The sequence below is a fragment of the Muntiacus reevesi genome, chromosome 8 (genome assembly GCF_963930625.1).
Source record: "Muntiacus reevesi chromosome 8, mMunRee1.1, whole genome shotgun sequence".
Lineage (NCBI taxonomy): Eukaryota > Metazoa > Chordata > Mammalia > Artiodactyla > Cervidae > Muntiacus > Muntiacus reevesi.
The window spans coordinates 11,323,226-11,345,389 of NC_089256.1; the positions used below are offsets into that span (position 1 = coordinate 11,323,226).

A 22,164-nucleotide genomic window follows, 5' to 3' on the forward strand; every position below is an offset into this window, starting at 1 on the left:
ACATTGTTGATTCATTAACATTGAACTCATGACCAACAGCACTAGAACTCACACCTAAACAAAGTTCATCTAATATATCCTTTTCTCTGTAAAGCACATCCCAGTCTTCTTGTGCTTGGGAGCCCTAGCCAGCACTTCAGTACTATGCTTGGGCCATTTTAAGCAAAGAAATCACCAACAAAAAGCACAAAGATCCATTTTAAATAAAGAAATCACCAATAAAAAGCACAAAGATATGAATAAAATGGCACTAAAAATATTGCAAGAAGGGTATTTGTTTACGGGAGGAGCTGAAACAGAAAGGCAGACGTCGTCTTTTTCCACCTCACCTAGGAGCATACACATCCCACCACCCACATTTTCTGCCCTATGCATACATACATGTCCAGTGATGACTGAGGAAGCACCTTGAACACTAATTAAAATGCATTTTAGGGAGCAGGTGAATGAGCAAGTATGAATCTGCAAAGAATCAAATATAGTTATTTGATAGAACTGGGTAGTGAATGTGGTCAAGCTATTTGTAGCTTTTGCGGCACTGACCCTGCCTTCAGCCCAGAGACCACAGGGGAGGGAAGATGGCAGGGGAAAGTTTCAGGAAGGCTCTGGGCTCTGGAGCCAAGAGCCTGGGTTCATCCTCATGGCACTGCTGACTAGCTGTTAGAGGCAACAGCTACATCACTTCACCTCTCCGAGCCTCATTGTGTTCATCTGTAAAATCACATAATAATAATGATCATCTCCCTGGGTGGATTGTAGCTTAAATGTGGAACCCTAAACTCAGAAAACGCAAATAGTAGTAGGGCAGACTGATGGCAACATAATTAAAAGCTTTAGTGACTGACTAGTCACTTTCACATTGTGTTTCTTCACATTGATCAGAAACTAGACCCTAGTCTTCCACACAAAGTATCTCTAGAGAAGTTTAAAATTTTTTTGGTCCAACTATCATTTCCACATACTTTGAACTTGGATTCAATTCTCAACTCTTTCTCCAACTCACAGGACTATATTATACATTGTTGGCTAACACCTCTTTGCCTCAGGTCCGCCATTATTAAAGTAAAGGGTTTGTAATGTATAGAAACATTGAATCAATATGTTGTGTACCAGGAAAAAAATAAAGTAAAAGATTTGGAACATTGCAGAAATAGAAAGCTAACGATGGGTAAGTAGGAGATTAAATACAGCTAAAGTCAGCATCCATAAACAAAAAGATAGACCTGAGAAAAGTACACAAAATGCAGACACAAATAAAGAGATGGAAAGCATGAAATGGCAGTAAGAGGCACAGAGGATAGAATGAGAAGTTCCAACATACAATTGGAGTACTGAAGGAAGAGAATCAAGAGAATGAGAGAAGGACATTATTTGATAAGTTATTGGCTAAGAATTTTCTGCAATATCTCAATGTATTGTATATTGCAAAAAACACCAAAGAAAAAGAGGAAAACATTTAAAAAACCTGAAAGAAAAGAATTACAGCCATTGTATCACCTGCACCAGTAGAAACCAGAGGTAACAGAATTATATCTTTAAAAATTGAGAATAAAAATAACTATCAACCTCAAGACAATGAGAAGATAGACCACAAATGGAGAGAAAGTATTTGCCAAAGAAAAATACCTTCCAAACTACATTTTATCCAAAAAGCTTTTGGGTCAAAGACTCATCCCAAATATATAGAGAACTCTTTGACAGTTGGCATTAAGGAAATGAAAAACCTGATATAAAAATGAGCAAAAGATCTAAAGAGCTCTTCATCAAAGAAATTATACCAATGGAAATTAAGTGTTTGAAAAGATGCTCAACATCTTATGTCATTAGGGAATTACAAATTAAAACAACAACAAGGAAAAATATATGAATAGAACTACACATACTGTGATGAGATGACACATCTTGCAACATTTCTAATAATGATCATGTACGAGGCAATAAAATCAATCTCAAATTTAAGCATCAAAAACAGTGAGATCCTACTATCTACTTGCTAGATTGGCTAAAATCCAGAACCCTAACACCAAATTCTAGTGAGGATGTGGGTGTGGAGCAACAGTACTCTCATTTACTGCTGGTGATAATGCAGAGTAGTACAGCCATTTTTGGAAGACAGTTTGGTGCTTCCTTGGTAGCTCAGAGAGTGAAGAATGTACAACATCAAGAGTGTACTCTATGTAAACTACAGACTTTGGGTGAGAACGATGTGTCAGTGTAGATTCATTGATAATAATAAGATATACCATTCTAGTGCCGAATGTTGGCAGTTGGGGAGGCTGTGCATGTGTGGGGCAGGGCTTACATGGGAGCTCTCTCAATCTTGCTGTGAGCCTAGAACTGCTCTAAAACATAAAATCTGTTTTTAATAAAAGGGCTGAGCTCCATCTCTGGGTTGATATCTGACTGGAGAAAGAACAGCTTTGGAAGGGCAGAGCAGAGAACAAGACTTCAGTAGGGGCAGGGAGCTGGAATGAGAGACGCCCATGAAAATGTAAAATTCCTGGGAATTCTGAGAAATTCTGGAGTGAGCAGTAGACTTTCTCAAGGTGTAGAATAAGAGCCCAAACAATCTCATGCAGGTCTTCAGGGATAGGGGAGACCCTAGGGGAGATCTCACTTGCATGACAAGCAGAAGGAGCAGGGACCATATCCTAGTGATGTGCTCAGTCATGGAGGGGGAAAGAAGTCGGAACACACTCAAACTCTTGGTAATGGAGTGATTGTGAGACTTGAATTGGGCAGAGAGAATTCTGACTCAAAATGTCCATCAGTGACTGCAACGCTGGTTCCTTTTAGCTCTGACCCTCTGGCTGCCAGATACACATCTTAAGCCCTATGACCAAGAGAACACTCCTTATATACAAATTTCTGTCCATGGGGTCAGTGGTCAAGGATTTCTAAAAAATTTGTAGGAGACTTCCCTGGTAGTGCAGTGGATAAGAATCCGCCTGCCAATGCAGGGTACATGGGTTCAATCCCTGATCAGGGAAGATCCCACATGCCTCAGAGCAACTAAGCCCCTGTGCCACAAATACTGAAGCCCGTGTGCCTAGAACCCATGTTCTGCAACAAGAGAAGCCACTGCAATGAGAAACCAGTACACTGCAACCAAGAGTAGTCCCTGCTCTCTGGAACTAGAGAAAGCCTGTACAAAGCAATGAAGACCAGCTCAAACAAAAAATAAATAAAAACAAAAAACTTGTAGGGTTTTTTCTTTTTCACCAAATCTAGGAATTGCAAGCAAAGCAATCTCAGTATATATGCTAACATATGAAGAAGCTCATGTCCTAACTTTAACATTGTGGGATTTTGCTTACACCATTTTACCAAAATTGAGCCTCTGTTCCCCAGAGAAATGAGGAACATTTCTTATCCACACTATAGGAATGCTTTGAAAAATAGCAGGCTGAATACAACAACATCCAGAGATCTTTGTCACTGAATGTGAGCTCTGAAAAAACAAATTCGAATTTCCCAAAGTGAGAGAGCCAACCTGCTCTTTCCACGTGAAAGGTCTACCACAGATTCTGTAGGAGAAACTTAGCATTTCCTTGTCATAAGCTTATGCCCCTGAGTTAGTTATGACTCAGAATGACCACTGAAGCCTGAGTTTCAGCCTCACGTGGGTGTTCAAACGACAGGACTCAGCCATGCAGTGACTCATTTCCATTTGGTTTGGCTTGTGGGAGTAACAAGATAATACTCCCTTGACTGTGGCGGGGGGCAGGAGGCGGAATAAGCAACTCAAGTACGTCACCCCATTTGAGTTTCAAGAGTCAATTCTAAAACCAATAAGCAATGCCGATCAATATACTGCCCAGAATTCATCAGTTTTCTAGACCTGGCTATGTTTTTGAGTCCCAGTTGGAGTGACTAATTGTATATAGATTTTTAATAAAAAATATATCTCATATATCTGGAAAATAATTTGAACAGGATGCATCATTTCAGCCTAGATAAGAAAACACAACAACCCAAAACCTATGGGACACAGTAAAAGTGGTGCTAGGGGGAAGGTTCATAGCAATACAAGCCTACCTCAAGAAACAAGAGAAAATTCAAACAAATAACCTAACTCTACACCTAAAGCAACTAGAAAAGGAAGAGATGAAGAACCCCAGGGTTAGCAGAAGGAAAGAAATCATAAAAATTAGGGCAGAAATAAATGAAAAAGAAACAAAGGAAATCATAGCAAAAGTCAACAAAGCTAAAAGCTGGTCTTGAGAAGATAAATAAAATAGACAAATTATTAGCCATACTCATCAAGAAAAAAGGGGAGAAGAATCAAATCAACAGATTTAGAAATGAAAATGGAGAAATCACAACAGACAACACAGAAATACAAAGGATCATAAGAGACTACTATCAGCAACTATATACCAATGAAATGGACAACTTAGAAGAAATTGACAAATTCTTAGAAAATTATAATTTTCCAAAACTAAACCAGGAAGAAATTGAAAATCTTAGCAGACCCATCACAAGCACGGAAATCAAAACTGTAATCAGAAATCTTCCAGCAAACAAAAGTCCAGGACCAGACAGCTTCACAGCTGAATTCTACCAAAAATTTAGAGAAGAGCTAACACCTATCCTACTCACATGCTTCCAGAAAATTGCAGAAGAAGGTAAACTTCCAACCACATTCTATGAGGCCACCATCACCCTAATATCAAAACCAGACAGAGATGCCACAAAAAAAGAAAATTACAGGCCAATATCACTGATGAACATAGATGCAAAAATACTTAACAAAATTCTAGCAAACAGAATCCAACAGCATATTAAAAAGATCATGATCAAGTGGGCTTTATCCCAGGGATGCAGGGAATCTTAAATATCTGCAAATCACTCAATGTGATACACCACATTAACAAATTGAAAAATAAAAGCCATATGATTTTCTCAATAGATGCAGAGAAAGCCTTTGACAAAATTCAACATCCATTTATGATTTAAAAAAACCCTCCAGAAAGCAGGAATAGAAGGAATGTACCTCAACATAAAAGCCATATGTGATAAACCCACAGCAAACATTATCCTCAATGGTGAAAAGTTGAAAACATTTCCCCTAAAGTCAGGAACAAGACAAGGGTGCCTACTCTCACCACTACTATTCAGCATAGTTTTGGAAGTTTTAGCTGCAGCAATCAGAGCAGAAAAAGAAATAAAAGGAATCCAGATAGGAAAAGAAGAAGTAAAACTCTCACTGTTTGTAGATGACATGATCCTCTACATAGGAAACACTAAGACTCCACCAGAAAATTACTAGAGTTAATTAATGAACATAGTAAAGTTTCAGGATATAAAATTAACACACAGAAAGCCCCTTGCATTCCTATACACTAACAATGAGAAAACAGGAAGAGAAATTAAGGAAACAATTCCATTCACCATTGCAATGAAAAGAAGAAAATACTTAGGAATAAAGCTACCTAAAGAAATAAAAGACCTATATATAGAAAACTATAAAACACTGAAGAAAGAAATCAAAGATGACACAAATAGATGGAGAAATATACCATGTTCATGAATCAGAAGAATCAATATAGTGAAAATGAGTATACTACCTAAAGCAATCTATAGATTCAATGCAATCCCTATCAAGCTACCAACGGTATTTTTCAGAGAACTAGAAAAAATAATTTCACAGTTTGTTTGGAAATACCAAAAAACCTCGAATAGCCAAAGCAATCTTGAGAAAGAAGAATGGAACTAGAGGAATCAACCTGCCTGACTTCAAGCTATACTACAAAACAGCAGTCATCGAGACAGTATGGTACTGGCACAAAGACAGACATATGGATCAACAGAACAAAATAGAAAGCCCAGAGATAAATCCACATAGCTATGGACACCATGTCTTTGACAAAGGAGGCAAGAATATACAACAGAGAAAAGGCAATCTCTTTAACAAGTGGTGCTGAGAAAACTGGTCAACCACTTGTAAAAGAATGAAACTAGTACACTTTATAACACCATACACAAAAATGAACTCAAAATGGATTAAAGATCTAAACATGAGACCAGCAAATATAAAACTCCTAGAGGAAAACATAGGCAAAACACTCTCCGACATAAATCACAGCAGGATCCTCTATGACCCACCTCCCAGAGTAATGGAAATAAAAGCAAAAATAAACAAATGGGACCTAATTAAACTTAAAAGCTTTTTCACAATGAAGGAAGCTATAAGCAAGGTGAAAAGACAACTTTCAGCATGGGAGAAAATGATAGCAAATGAAGAAACAGACAAAGGATTAGTCTCAAAAATATACAAGCAACTCCTGCAGCTCAATTCCAGAAAAATAAACGACCCAATCAAAAAACGGGCCAAAGAACTAAACAGACATTTCTCCAAAGAAGACATACAGATGGTTAACAAGCACATGAAAAGATGCTCAACATCACTCATTATCAGAGAAATGCAAATCAAAACCACAATGAGGTACCATCTCTCGCCAGTCAGAATGGCTGCTATCAAAAAGTCTACAAACAATAAATGCTGGAGAGGGTGTGAGAAAAAGGGACCCCCTTACACTGTTGGTGGTAATGAAAACTAATACAGCCACTATGGAGAACAGTGTGGAGATTCCTTAAAAACTGGAAATAGAACTGCCATACAACCCAGCAATCCCACTGCTGGGCATACACACTGAGGAAACCAGAATTGAAAGAGACACATGTACCCCAATGTTCATCACAGCACTGTTTACAATAGCCAGGACATGGAAGTAACCTAAATGTCCATCGGCAGATGAATGGATAAGGAAGCTATGGTACATATACACAATGGAATATTACTAAGCCATTAAAAAGAATGCATTTGAAGCAGTTCTAAAGAGGTGGATGAAACTGGAGCCTATTATACAGAGTGAAGTAAGTCAGAAAGAAAAACACCAATAGAGTATATTAATGCGTATATATGGAATTTAGAAAGATGGTAATGATGACCCTATATGCGAGACAGCAAAAGAGTTACGAATGTAAAGAACAGTCTTTTGGATTCTGTGGGAGAAGGCAAGGGTGGGATGATTTGAGAGGGTAGTGTTGAAATGTATATATTATCACATATGAAGTGGATCACCAGTTCAGGTTCAATGCATGAGACAGGGTGCTCAGGTCTGGTGCACTGGGATGACCCTGGGGAATGGGATGGGGAGGGAGGTAGGAGGGGGGTTCTGGATGGGGAACACACGTGTGCCTGTGACTGATTCATGTAGATGTATGGCAAAAACCACTACAATATTGTAAAGTAATTAGCCTCCAATTAAAATAAATTAAAAAAAAAAAAAGAATTAGGTCCTTATTAGTTTGCCAAGCAGGGTTTTAGTTGGGAAACTCAAATCTTGCTTCCTTTGATGATAAAGTAAAATGCAGCAGGAACATGGATATATCCATAAGGACCATATTTTTCCTGTTGGCAGCAACACACCGATATCAAGAAGTTTCCTGAAATATAGGAGACACTTTTAGGCAAGATTCTAGGACAGTGTGATGACATTATAGATGATCCTCAGAGCCCCCTGCCCTCACCCACCTCACTTTCTCATTGATGCTCAGTGCCCCAGGTTCCTCAAGCTCACTTCTGGCTCTAAAATTTGCTATTAGGAAAGAGATGTATGAAGACATGATGATTGAATGGCAAAACTTAGTTTGTAACCTTGTCTGGACTCTCTGTATTTTGCCCCATGAATCAACTTCTCTCCACCTGAAAAACAAATAGAACATTGCATGTTTGCTAGTAGTTTGGTGATATCTAGACTTTGGGTTGTATGAATGAGTAAATTTTCATGTAAAAGATACCAGGACACAAAGAAAATCACCAAATTTTTATTTTGCTCAGTAAGGACAATAACTAATTATTATGATTATCAACATTTGTAAGAGAAAAATATTTTGATATAAAAAGTACAGAAAAACACAATCTCAGAGTAAAGGACCATAATATAAAGGACAATAAAGGACAACTAGAAAAAAATATATATAATTTGCATATATGTTTTACATTGTCCTTACTTTTCCCTTTGTTTCTTTTTAGATGGGAAACCATCATCAGAGACCAGCATGGCCATAGAAGCCTAGAGCCAGAGGACTGGGTGTTGACTTATAGCCAGTGAGATGTGCACTGTTAAGGCTTGTTGGAGGTGGGAAATGCCAGAATATAAGGACCAGAAACATGATTCTCGAGTGGGAGTTTTGGTGGTCCTGAAGAGAGGTGCCAGCTTTGGAGAAGATACAGATGGGCAAAGATAGGAGATCTTGAGGTCTCAGGATTATTTGATTGAGGGTGCAGGGACTGAGGTCTACAGTGTGTCTGATAAAAAAAAAAGTCATTATCATCAGGTGTGGAAAACAGAAAAGCAATGAGAAGTCTGTAAGGTCAGTGCCTATGACCTTACAAGGGCTTACTTAGAATGTTCTATGGACAAAGAGTAAGGAACATCATTGATACATTGATTGATTTTATGTGACATATTTGATTCATTCATGGACACATTTGCTTAAAAAGCAATTGCTGAATCAGGTAGTACACTAAGCACTGAGAATCTGGAAATAAGTTAGAATCAGTTCTTATTCCCAGATGTGCAAAATTACTTATAAATTATATATGTGCTACAGTATTTACATATTATATTGCAAAACACAACCTCACATAATGAAAGGAGGATAATACAAGGTGATTGTAAACAGAAGATCTGAAATAATCTATTCCTATATCTCAGTGTAATGTTTTGTCTGTCCCTGCACTGTATGTCTTCCTATTTTGAAATTAGTGACCAAATCAGCTGTGAGCAAGTTGAGAGAGAGACTGTTGGATCAGAGCAACGATGGTCTTGCAGAGAGGAGTATTACTACAAGTCTGAGGAACAGACACAAGGCTAAAAGAGAGTAGTCCAAGTTCTTTAGGATTAAAGAGAAAAAAGGGGGAAAGAGTGAATAAAAGTGAAATGAAGCAAAAAGAAGAGAGAATGTAGCTTGGAATTGGGGGGAAAGCAGAGTGATCAAGAAATTTGTTGAATGACCTTTGAGACAGAGCCTATCAACAGAAAAGGAACTTGAAATTCTAGATGGAGTTGATCAGGCTTATTTGACTGCTCACCCAGCTAAATGAGCAGCGTGAGGTTGGGTGTGTGATTTACCCATCCAGACTCACACTGTAATACAGTGATGATGATGGTTGAGTTCAACCAAAAAGGATGGGGCAGGAAGTTCTCCCATGAGACCTGAAAGAGGGAAAATCCAGAAATCTCCAGGGAGGACTTTGCACTGCTTCTGTTATATGGGTTGCAAGGCACTGTGGCTCAATGTTGGCTTTTAGAATCATCTGATACCAGCACTGGAGTCACCAGTCATCCTATTTTGCTTGGGACTGGTCCAGTTGTATTACTCAAAGTCCCAGGTCTTGGGAAACCCCACAGTTTTGGGTAAACTGGCACAGCTGTTCTCCCTAAGTCAGAGCATCTTGCTCACTCTTTTGGGGAATAACTTCTTACGCCTTTCAATCCATTAGGTTCCAGTGGAGTAGTTTCCTCTCTAGAAGTGGGCATGTGACTGAAGCTGGCCAGTCAGTAATTTTCACCTCCTTGAGTGCAATGATTGTATTATGGATGGGCATAAAATACAAACCAGGTCAGAGATTCGATTTGGGGCATTTTGTTGGGCCAAAGGGGTTGTTTTCACTAGGTCCATTGGCATTGAGTCTGATGAACACTTGAAGATGCTAGAACCAATTATTGAATAAATTATTGAACACATAACTTTAGAGGAAAGTCGAAAGTAGAGGTGGTGAGAGATACTGATGAACTATGTCTATGAACTATGATACTATGAACTACAGGACTATGTCTGAGCCCCTCTACCAGATCTTATCTGAAGAGAGTTTACACTTAAACTTTTCAGTTACATAAGCCAACAAATCTCTCTACCCCCACCATGTCAGCCCACCCTCTGTTTAAGCCAATTTGAATTAGGTTTTTCTAACTTTTAACTGAGAGAGTCTTCACAAATACAGCTTGTGGTGATCAGATAGAGATAAAGAAATGCATATTGTTCTATGGAACAATGGACTGGTTCAAAATTGGGAAAGGAGTACATCAAAGCTGTATATTGTCAACCTGCTTATTTAACTTATATGCAGAGTACATCATGCTAAATGAAGCCTAAACTGGATTCAAAATTGCTGGGAGAAATTTCAATAACCTCAAATATGCAGATGACACCACCCTTATGGCCCAAAGTGAAGAGGAACTGAAGAGCCTCTTGATGAAAGTGAAAGAGGAGAGCGAAAAAGCTGCCTTAAAACGCAACATTCCAAAAACTAAGATCGTTGCATCTGGTCCCATCACTTTATGGCAAATAGATGGAGAAACAATGGAAACAGTTAGACACTTTATTTTTGGGGGCTCCAAAATCACTGCAGATGATGACTGCAGCCATGAAATTAGAAGTCACTTGCTCCTTGGAAGAAAAGCTATGACCAACTTAGCATGTTAAAAAGCAGAGACATTACTCTGCCAGCAAAGGTCTGTCTAGTCAAAACTATGGCTTTTCCAGTAGTCATGTACGACTTTGAGAGTTGGACCATAAAGAGGGATGAGTGCTGAAGAAATGATGCTTTTAAATTGTTGTGCTGGAGAAGACTCTTGAGAGTCCCTTGGACTGCAAGGAGATCAAACCAGTCAATCCTCAAGGAAATCAATCCTGAATATTCATTGGAAGGACTGATGCTGAAGCTGAAGCCCCAAAACTTTGGCCTCCTGATGCGAAGAACTGACTCATTGAAAAAGACCCTGATGCTGGAAAGATTGAAGGCAGGAGAAGAAGGGGAGAATGGAGGATGAGATGGCTGGAGGGCATCACTGACTCAATGGACATGAGTTTAAGCAAGCTCTGGGAGGTGGTGATGGACAGGGAGGCATGGCGTGCTGCAGCATGGCATGCTGCAGTCCATGGGTTTGCAAAGAGCCAGACACGACTGAGTGACTGAACAACAAAATTGTTCTATCTAGAAGACCTCTTTCATTCTGCGACCTGATGCTTTGGGAAAAGGGTACAAATAGCGATTAACCTTCCTCTAAAGTAAAAGAGATAATCAGTAGTTGTGTGGAGTTTAACAGGAATAAAAGTGGAGAACTGATGTCTAATGGAACTTGGTTATTGTTTCAGAAAATAGTCAGGAGTAGTAATGGAGGATCAATGTCATAATAAATTCAGAAAATTCTAGATTTTTGTAATGTCATTATATTTATTTTTATTTATTCCCCTGCCCAGAGTGACTAACAGTAAAATTTTCAACAAATATATTAAAAATTAGCTTGTAAGCATCTTTTGGGGAGCAGCTAAGCTAGGGGAAGAAATCAAGGAACATCAAGGCAGACTAATAATTTAGAACTCTCTGTCCAACCAGACATCTGTAAGTATTTGTTTAACATTTATTTAGAAGTGGCAAGAAAAACTTATTTTTATTAATAATTTATTTCCATTAATTAAGGTTGTCTTAAAAATAGTCTTTAAAATCTTTTTGTAGTTCTCATTCTTCCCTATCATTTTATGATCTACTAAAGCAGACTTCTCCTTGGTAGGCTTATTAAAAAGTTAAAAATTAAAAAAAATAACTCAGTAAATGGCACCATGCTATGCATGACTCAGTTGTATAATTTCAATTCTCTGTGACAGGGATCTTTGGAGGCAATTAGCAGGCTGGTTTTGGGTTGGAACAGTTAAGAGAAAAATATAGGTGCTGGAGAGATGTGCTTTTAAAACTTTTACTGAAGGGCATTTTCTACTTTGTAGGTAGTGGGACAATTTAACTTTACACCATCAAGGTAAAAAGTTGTGTGAGGAAACATGAGTTGCTTGACATCATATTTCTCATTTATTCAGTGATGGCTTAATATCTCATATGAACTGTCACCACTATCAGCTGCCTTGTTAGCCTAAACCAACTCTGGAGAGAATCTGGTGTCAGATTCTGAGGAGCAGAAGAAATTGGACTTCTGAGTCTTCTGGAAAGGAAAGGATGTTTTAAAAAGAGTATGAAAACTGGCCTGCTATCCTCAGAGTGGGCAGTAGAAATGCTAGATGGAGAGGTTTCTTGTTTCTAGGAAGAGTGGACTAGAATTTGATCAATCCTATTGAAAACTATTTAAAAAGCCAAATAAAATATTAGGATAAAGGGTTCTTAAAAACTTAATAATAAGGGAATCTCCAGCCAAAAGTTAAGGTGAACCAGAACCCTGGGAAGAAAATGAGCATGGAAGTCACTTTCAATTGAGGCATTTGCTGACCCTTCAAAATTAGAACCTTTGTTTTGACGAACTAGTGAGTTGTATATGGAGGACAAAAATCAAAGTTCCATGAAAGGTAAAGGTAAGGAGACAAGGGACTATTCCCATTTAACTGGGAATTCAAAAATCTAAACCCTCAAGATAAGGGTGAACAAGAAATTTAGAACTTAAGCTTTAAAAAAATTCCCTGGCATTCCAGATAACTTGGTTTAAGGTGGTTTTGGACTAGAAATAGCCCCAGGTAACTGGCATAAAGCAAACTCCAATTCTCCTTTGCACAATATCTCTTGTGAAGAGATAATTTTTAAGAGTTTTTCAGAGCTGATGAAAGACACCAGTGGACATATTCAAGAAGCCCCCAAATCACAAGCAAGGATGAATCAAAAGAAATATATTCTTAAACACATCTTGACATCACTGTAAATAAAAAATAAGGAGAGTTTTAAACAGCAGTCAGTGAATAAGAGATTCAAAAGGAGCAGAAATTAGACTGTCAGCAACAAGGAGAAACAGAAGACAGTAGAATTATACCTCCAAGGTGCTGAAAGAAGATAGCTGCCAACCTACCATTTTATATTTGGCAAGCACATCTTTCAGGATTGAAGATAAAGAAAAAGCATTCAAACAGACCAAAAAATGAGTGAATTCTCCATCAGCAGATCTATAACTAAGGAAATTCTAAAGAAATTTTGTAGACAGTAAAGAAAATGATTTCAATGTCCTAAATCTGATAAAGAAATATTTCTTAAAAACTAACATTTAATCTAAAGGTGAAAGATTGAATTCTTTCCCTCTAAGATCAGGAACAAGACAAGGATGTCTATTGCCATTACTTTATTCAACTGGTGTCAGATTGAAAAGGAAGAAGTGAAACCGTATTTGCAGATGACATAATCTCATATACAGAAAATTCTTAGGAATCCACTAAAGAACTAATAGAGCTAATAATGAGTTGAGCAGGTTACAGGCTACAAAGTCAATATATAATAATTAATTGTATTTCTATATTCTTGCAATGAAAAATCTAAAAAAGATATTAAGAAAACAGTTTCATCTAAAAATAGAGTAAAAAACCAAAATGGTTAAAATAAATTTGATGAAAGAAATACAAAACTTATATTCTAAAAACTATATAACATTATTGAAATAATTTTAAAAAGATTGAAAAAAAATGGAAAAATATCTCCTGTTTGTGAATAGGAAAATTTAATATTCTTAAAGGTGACAATACTTCTCAAATTGATCTTCAAATTCAATGCAATAGCTAAAAAATTCTAGCTGACTTCTTTATGAAAATAATAAGCTTATCCTAAAATTTATATGGAAATTCAAAGTATCCAGTATAGCCAAAAGAATCTTGAAAGAGAAGGACAAAATTGAAGAGTTCACACTTCCATTTTCAAAACTTATTACAAATCTAAAGTAATCAAGACAGGATAGTACAGGAATAACAGAATGGAATTGAGAATCCAGAAATAAACTCTCACCATAATGTCATAAGTGAGAAAACTCTTTTGGACAAGTGTGTCAAGACAATTCAATTTAAAAGAATTGTCTTTTCAACAAATGATGCTGATCAACTGGATATTCAGATGGAAAAGAATGAAGTTGGACCCCCTACTCACACTATATACAAAAATTAACTCAGCATGGACCAAAAACCTTAGTGTAAGTGTGAAAGCTATAACACTGTTAGAAAACAAGGACATAAATCTTTGCGATCTTGGAGTCAGCAATGGTTTTTTAGATATGACACCAAAAGCACACACAATAAAAGAAAACAGAGACATTGGACTTTATCAAAATATAAAGTTTTTGTGCATCAAAGGGCATGATCAAGAAAGTGAGATGAACTTGTGGAATGTGGTACTGTGAGAAATCATCTTATTTAAGAATTTGAAATCAATCTTTCACTTGGAAGAATGGAGATATGCTAAAGCAAAGCATACTGTTAGTCCTACCAGGAGAGAGCTCTAGTAGAAGGGAGTGCAGTGATGTTTACCTAGCTTTCATCTACACCCTCATAGACAATAAAGTTTTGCCACATTTTATCTGTGAGGTTGAGAGATGTTTCTTTTATTTGTTGTTCTGTCCCCTCCTCCAATATTAAACTGTGAAATTTGTGATTTGCTTATACTCTGGGTGAATCATAGCTTAGTTTGCATGTCTAGCTAATTTGTTTGTATATATTTTGTTTGATTCTCTTTCTCCTTTATCTCACTGCTTTTACAAACACACACTCACACACTCACACACACACACACACACGGATCTTCTGAAAGGGTTTCTGAAGTGCAAGTTTATCTCCTTATTTTTTTCTCTTTGATTTATGGACATGATGGTGAGATTTAATCACTACATGAAACTTTTGGCTGTGAAAACAAAAATAAAACAAAGGACAAAAAGCAAAACAAAAACCCCAAAGGGCTGTTTTTTCCACAGCTCCAGGGAAGCTACACAGTGGAAGTGAGAAATAGATTTAAGGGACTAGATCTGATAGACAGAGTACCTGATGAACTATGGACAGAGATTCATGACATTGTACAGGAGACAGGGAGCAAGACCATCCCCAAGAAAAAGAAGTGCAAAAAAGCAAAATGACTGTCTGAGGAGGCATTATAAATAGCTGTGAAAGGAAGAGAAGTGAAAAGCAAAGGAGAAAAGGAAAGATATACCCATTTGAATGTAGAGTTCCAAAGAATAGCAAGGAGAGATAAGAAAGCCTTCCTCAGTGATCAGGGCAAAGAGATAGAGGAAAACAATAGAATGGGAAAGACTAGAGATCTCTTCAAGAAAATTAGAGATACCAAGGGAACACTTAATGCAAAAATGGGCTCAATAAAGGACAGAAACGGTATGAACCTAACAGAAGCAGAAGATATTAAGAAGCGGTGGCAAGAATACACAGAAGAACTGTACAAAAAAGATCTTCATGACCCAGATAATCATGATGGTGTGATCACTCACCTAGAGCCAGACATCCTGGAATGTGAAGTCAAGTGGGCCTTAGAAAGCATCACTACGAACAAAGCTAGTGAAGGTAATGGAATTCCAATTGAGCTATTTCAAATCCTGAAAGATGATGCTGTGAAAGCACTGCACTCAATATGCCAACAAATCTGGATAACTCAGCAGTGGCCACAGGACTGGAAAAGGTCAGTTTTCATTCCAATGCCAAATAAAGGCAAAGCCAAAGAATGCTCAAGCTATCGCACTGTTACACTCATCGCACATGCTAGTAAAATAATGCTCAAAATTCTTCAAGCCAGGCTTCAACAATACATGAACCGTGAACTTCCACATGTTCAAGCTGGTTTTAGAAAAGGCAGAGGAACCAGAGATCAAATTGCCAACATCTGCTGGATCATCAAAAAAACAAGAGAGTTCCAGAAAAACATCTATTTCTGCTTTATTGACTATGCCAAACCCTTTGACTGTGTGGATCACAATTAGCTGTGGAAAATTCTGAAAGAGATGGGAATACCAGACCACCTGACCTGCCTCCTGAGAAATCCGTATGCAGGTCAGGAAGCAACAGTTAGAACTGGACATAGAACAACAGACTGGTACCAAATAGTAAAAGGAGTACATCAAGGCTGTATATTGTCACCATGCTTATTTAGCTTATACGCAGAGTACATCATGAGAAATGCTGGGCTAGATGAAGCACAGGCTGGAATCAAGATTTCTGGGAGAAATATCAATAACCTCAGATATGCAGATGACACCACCCTTATGGCAGAAAGTGAAGAAGAACTAAAGAGCCTCTTGATGAAAGTGAAAGGGGAGAGTGAAAAAGTTGGCTTAAAGTTCGACATTCAGGAAACAAAGATCATGGCATCTGGTCCCATCCCTTCATGGCAAATAGGTGGAGAAATAGTGGAAACAATGGCAGACTTTATTTTTGGGGGCTCCAAATTCGCTGCAGATGGTGACTGCAGCAATGAAATTAAAAGACGCTTACTCCTTGAAAGAAAAATTATGACCAAGACAGCATGTTAAAAAGCAGAGACATTTCTTTCCCAACAAAGGTCCATCTAGTTAAGGCTATGGTTTTTCCAGTAGTCATGTATAAATATGAGAGTTGGACTATAAAGAAAGTTGAGTGCCAAAGAACTGACACTTTTGAACTGTGGTATTGGAGAAGACTCTTGAGAGTCCTTTGGACTGCAAGGAGATCCAACCAGTCCATCCTAAAGGAAATCAGTCCTGAGTTTTCATTGGAAGGACTGATGCTGAAGCTGAAACTCCAATACTTTGGCCACGATACTTATGTGAAGAGCTGACTCATTTGAAATGATCCTGGTGTTGGGAAAGATTAAGCCGGGAGGAGAAGGGGATGAGAGAGGATGAGATGATGGCTGGATGGCATCACCGACTCAAGGGACATGAGTTTGAGTAAACTCTGGGAGTTGGTGATGGACAGGGAGGCCTGACATGCTGTTGTCCATGAGATTCCAAAGAATCAGACACGACTGATGACTGAACTGAACTGAAGTGTGATAGTCAGATGGCAGTTTCAAAAAGTTTCACTGTTCTTTCCACCCTCTGTTCCTCTGTTTCCTCCAGAAGGAAGGTGATCCTAGTAATTTCATCATGGGCATTAGGTAGGAAACAATAATAAATGTGCAGAATTTGTATTTTTCTAAAGGGCATTTAAAAGCTGCTGCTACATGTTATGTACAAAACTGGTTTGTGCCACATGAACAGAGAATCATAAGGTTAGTTTTGGTACTTTTGGTTCCTCTTTGTATTCAGTTGTATGGTATTTCCAAACTCAAAATGAGAAGAAGAGCTGTACTTTATAAAACCGTGTGAACAACAAATGTTATATTCTAAAAATGGCCAAAAAAGAACACTCCTATTAAAGGATATAGTGACTGATTTCCATACTAAGGGATTCCCTGATAGCTCAGTTGGTAAAGAATCTGCCTGAGATGCAGGAGACTCAGTTCGATTCCTGGATTGGGAAGATCTGCTGGAGAAGGGATAGGCTACCCACTCCAGTATTGTTGGGCTTCCCTTGTGGTTCAGCTGGTAAAGAATCCACCTGCAATGCAGGAGACCTGGATTCAATCCCTGGGTTGGGAAGATCCCTGGTGAAGGGAAACTTCACTTCAGTATTCTGGCCTGGAGAATTCCATGGACTGTGTAATTCATGAGGTCGCAAAGAGTTGGACACAGCTGAGCAACTTTCACTTTTCCATACTAAAAGGATTGTGTACATGAATTGAGGCAGATTTCTTCACCCTCTTTTGATCTAAATGAAAATTTTTAATGAAAAAATAATATAAAGTGAGTCACTTTTAGTTAATGTATGCAATAAGATGAGAAGAAAAGCCCTATATGGCAAGTGGTTGGAGTGATATGGTCATGAGCGTTTTCATTTCCACTGGCACACACTTTATCTGATCCGACACTCAGAATCAGGAAGCAGTGATACTGTTTCCTGCTCTTGGAAAGGGAATGAGGCAAGAGGGCAAACAAGTGGGAGGGCTGGTTTCTGTTTGATTAGCCTGGGTTCAGAGACTCCCTGACTCCTCTTGATACTCCACACAGAAACTGCATGTTCACCTTTCGGTGCTTTTGTTCAGGGAAGCTGAAAATATTCTCTTACTATTTCTGAGTCATGAAAATGAAAGCTCCAACCTGTAATTTCCTTCACAAAAGAGTTTATTTAAATGACAGTATTTTTTTCTTATCTTAAAAATAACACAAAATGTAGAAAATGTTAAAGAATAATTTTTTTTTTTAAATGTTAAGAGGGATGAATAGGTGACGCATAGGATTTTTAGGGCAGTGAAACTGATCTGTAGGATCCTGTATATTGGCTTATATTTGACTAAACCCATTGAACATAAAATGCCAAGGGTGAACCCCAATGAAGTGTTAATGTTGGTTCATCAGTTGTAACAAATGTAACACTCTGAGGGGGATGTTGATAAGGGAGACTGTGTGGGGGCAAGAGGTTGCATGGGGAATCTCTGTGCCTTCCCCTCAATCTTTCTGTGAACCTAAGACTGCTCTAAAAAAATAAAACCTTTTCAAAAATAAAATGAAAAAATAAAAAAATAAACTTTTTGATGATGAATAAAGCTACCAAACAACCCAGCAATCCCACTACTGGCATGCACCCTGAGGAAAATAGAATTGAAAAAGATATGTACCCAACGTTCATTACAGCACTAATTACAATAGCTAGGGCATGGAAGAAACCTAGATGCCCACCAGCAGATGAACGGATGAGGAAGTTGTGGTACATATACACAATGGAATATTACTCAGCTATAGAAAAGGAATGCGTTTGAGTCAGTTCAAATGAAGTGGATGAACCTAGAGCCTATTATATAGAGTGAAGTAAGTCAGAAAGAGAAAGACAATTATTTATTATTGCATATATACGGAATCTAGAAAGATGATATTGACAATCCTATGTGCAGGGCAACACAGACATAAAGAACATATTTTTGGACTCAGTGGGAGAAGGATGAGGGTGGGATGATTTGAGAGAATAGGTCTGAAACATAAGCATTACCATATGTAAGATAGCCAGTGGGAGTTCGATGTATGATGCAGGGAATCCAAAGTGGTGCTCTGTGATGACCTGGAAGGGTGGGGTTGGGAGGGAGGAGGAATTAGGGAGGGAGGGGATGCTTATACACCTATGGTTGATTCATGTTGATGTATGGCAAAAATCATCATAATGTAAAGTAGTTATCCTCCAATTAAATAAATATTAAAAAAATCCTCCCTCAAGAAAAACCCAAGAAAAGCAGACAGAATAAAACAATAAACTGTGACTATCTCTAAAATGTATGATTGTTAACCTTTTAAAAAATAGTTTCATTTATTTGTATATTTTTGGCCATGCTGAATCTTCACTGATGCATGGGCTTTTCTCTAGTTGCCGCTAGTGGGAGCTACTGTTCATTGCGGTGCATGGGCTTTTCATTGCGGTGGCTTCTCTTATTGCAGAGCACAGGCTCTAGGATGCATGGGCTTCAGTAGTTTCGGTGGATGGGCTCAGGAGTTGTGGCTCCTGGTTTCTAGAGCACAGCCTCAGTAGTTGTGGCACAGGGGCTTAGCTGCTCCGTGGCATATTGGATCTTCCTGGATCAGAGATCAAATCAGTGTTTCCTGCATTGGCAGGAGAATTCTTTACCACTGAGCCACCAGGGAAGCCCTGATTGTTAACATTTTGGCTTTATTTCCTCCTAGTCTTCTTTCCTTGAGTATATGTTTTGGGATCATATTACACATACAGTTTTTAATCAAGCTTTTTAATTTAACTTTATATCTTTCAAAAATACTTTATCAAAAGTTTATAGTAAGTGTAAATTTTAATGCTCTATCATGTAGATGAACCATGTTTGTTTAAACTTTCCCCTACTGTTGAGTATTTAGTTTGTTTATAGTGCTCACTTTTTATCTGCAATATGATGTTTGAAAAACCAGAATCTCTGATTTTTGAAATTTTGATGGGTAGAAGTTAAAAATTAGCTAACATTTAAATGATAAGCAGTTTTCTATTTCACTAGTGATAGAGTCTCTAATACTCCTTCAAGACAGACTGTATTTTTTCTGTGCACCACTGGAATTAACATTATAATCACACAAATGTAAATTACTTATTCACTTACTATTCTTGGGGAAGATATGGTATCACCAGCAACCATAAAATAGGTGTTTATAGACTAAGAATCCAAGTATCTTGATGGGTAAGGTACATTTTTTTGTGTATGCTTGAGTAAGAATGATGTTTCTGGAATTTGTTTGTGGTAAGGAGAAGTTAATGGAGTAAAAAAAATTTTTTTTTCTTATTTTAAAATGAAACTGCCTTTTGCCTGAAGGCTTGTTGTTCCCCAGGATATGGATATGCCTGTGTGTGTGTACTGTGGTTACCCGGAGCACTCAACCTCTTGCAGTCTAAATAAGACTACTTCTGTCACTCATTCTACAGCTAATAGGTCTCCAAAGCCCAACCTGCAGTTTCTGCAATTTCTCTACAGTCTTATGCTCTCATATCAATTTTGCCTCTGGGATCCTTCTCCCTTGCAGCTGTTCCTCTCCCATATCATGTATACTGAAACCTCAAATTCAGCTTTTCCCTCAATTTCTGTGATACTAACTCACATAGACCCTCTTTATGTAGAGAAATAATAATAATGACCACTGACATTTACTGAGAACTTACACTGTACCAGGCATCACTATAAGAACTTCAGAGGTATTACCTAATTTAATCTTCACCACAACCCTATGAGACAGAAATTTAAATATTCCAACTTTACAGATGAAGAAACCAAGACACTGAGAGATTAGTACAATCTATGTTTGAGGATGTTTACCAAAGTGTTAACTTATTTTAAAAATTAGTGAGCATCCTGATAATTTTGCAAGGTGCTAGTGATTCAATGGTAAATCATGCAGATGTGGTCTTGGCTCTCAGATAGCTTGTGGTCTAGAGGCAGGATTTACACAATTATCAAATTACCAAAAACAAAATAGATGAAGTGACACTCCAGAAAATTTCATCTAATCTTTGTGTTTATGGCAAATTCCTGAGTGAAATGGCAATTATAGAGACTGTGGGATTGTTGAAAGTGAGCCATAAAAGAGGGAAGCGTGAAGAGCTAGGTAAAGTGTGTTTTTTGGTACAGGGCAGTTTGCACAAAGACTGGGAATGAAGAGTAGGTATGACAGGGGATTTCCCTGGTGGTCCAGTGGTTAAGAACTCACCTTGCAATGCAGGGGACATGGGTTCGATCCCTGGTCAGGGAAATAAGATCTCAAATGCCTCAGAGCAACTAAGACTGCATGCTATACCTAGAGTGCACACTGCAGTGAAAGACCCCACCTGCTGCAGCTAGACCTGATGAAGCCAAATAAACAAACAAATAAATAATTTTTAAAAAGAGTGAGTATGAGAGGACCAGGTACTGGAGGTTGGGAATGGCTGCAGCACAAAGTGAGGTAAATCGGAAAGAGGGGCCAGGGTGTTGGGGAATTGGGCAGAAGCCAGGACATGGAGGCCTTGTAGGCCACAGAGGAAACATGGAGAGTCTAATAGGGTTGTTAAGGATCTTGAACTCCATCCCAAGTGTCATGGCAAGCCTTTGAGGAGTTTATAAGGAGTTTAACAGTAGCGGGACATGCTCATATTTACATCTTACTTACTTACTTTGGTTGCATATAGAGAATGGAATCAACTAATGGGCAACTACTAATCACAGACAATCCAGAGGGCTTTTGAGTGAGCCAGGGAAGAACTTATGGTGTCCTGAATTGAAGGAGTGGCAATGCCAATGGAGACTAGTAGATGGATTTGAGTTCTACTTAAAAGGTTGTATTAGTCTGGGCTCTTAGTTTCTTCAAACAGAATACATTCCAGGTGATTTAAGTAGGATGGAATTTGTTATAAGGTATTAGGTAGCTTGCAGAACATATAGGAAGACTCATGGAATAGACTCTAGGCTGAGACTCCAGAGAAACCTCTAGAGGAGATGATAGGGAAATCTCTTCGCTATGGCCAGACAGCTGCTTCTGTTATTACCCAAATTCAGAACTACTGTGTCTCTGCTGCTACCCACACTGGCAACATGGATGCCCCATGTCCTGACTCGTTTACATAACCCTATTCTGAACAAAGTATCATGCAACTTCATCTAATAAGGAGAACCTTAATTACATAGGTTCCCCCTAGTGGTAAGGAAGCAAGAGAAATATATAATCTCTGTACAAGAAGTCATGCTAGAAAGTAACTGGGGTGGCATTGAGTGGGTCAATATCCAGTAACTATTTCAAAGGTGGCAGGGCTGAAACAGCTGTTTCAAACTGTTTTATTGGTGAATGATTTTGAGGAGAGTAAGAGAAT

General features: G+C 38.2%; 1 long non-coding RNA gene across 1 annotated transcript in view; it reads right to left on the reverse strand.

Moving 5' to 3' along the window:
• Positions 1-7,324: 7,324 nt before the first annotated feature.
• The window catches only part of LOC136173697 (uncharacterized), a 442,261-nt gene continuing 427,421 nt past the window's right edge, over positions 7,325-22,164 (reverse strand). Inside the window, exons 2-3 of the long non-coding RNA XR_010664266.1 lie at positions 7,546-7,711; positions 7,325-7,452 (exon numbers count right to left, since the gene is read on the reverse strand). This is a non-coding gene — a long non-coding RNA (uncharacterized lncRNA). The remainder of the gene's footprint in view (positions 7,453-7,545; positions 7,712-22,164) is intronic.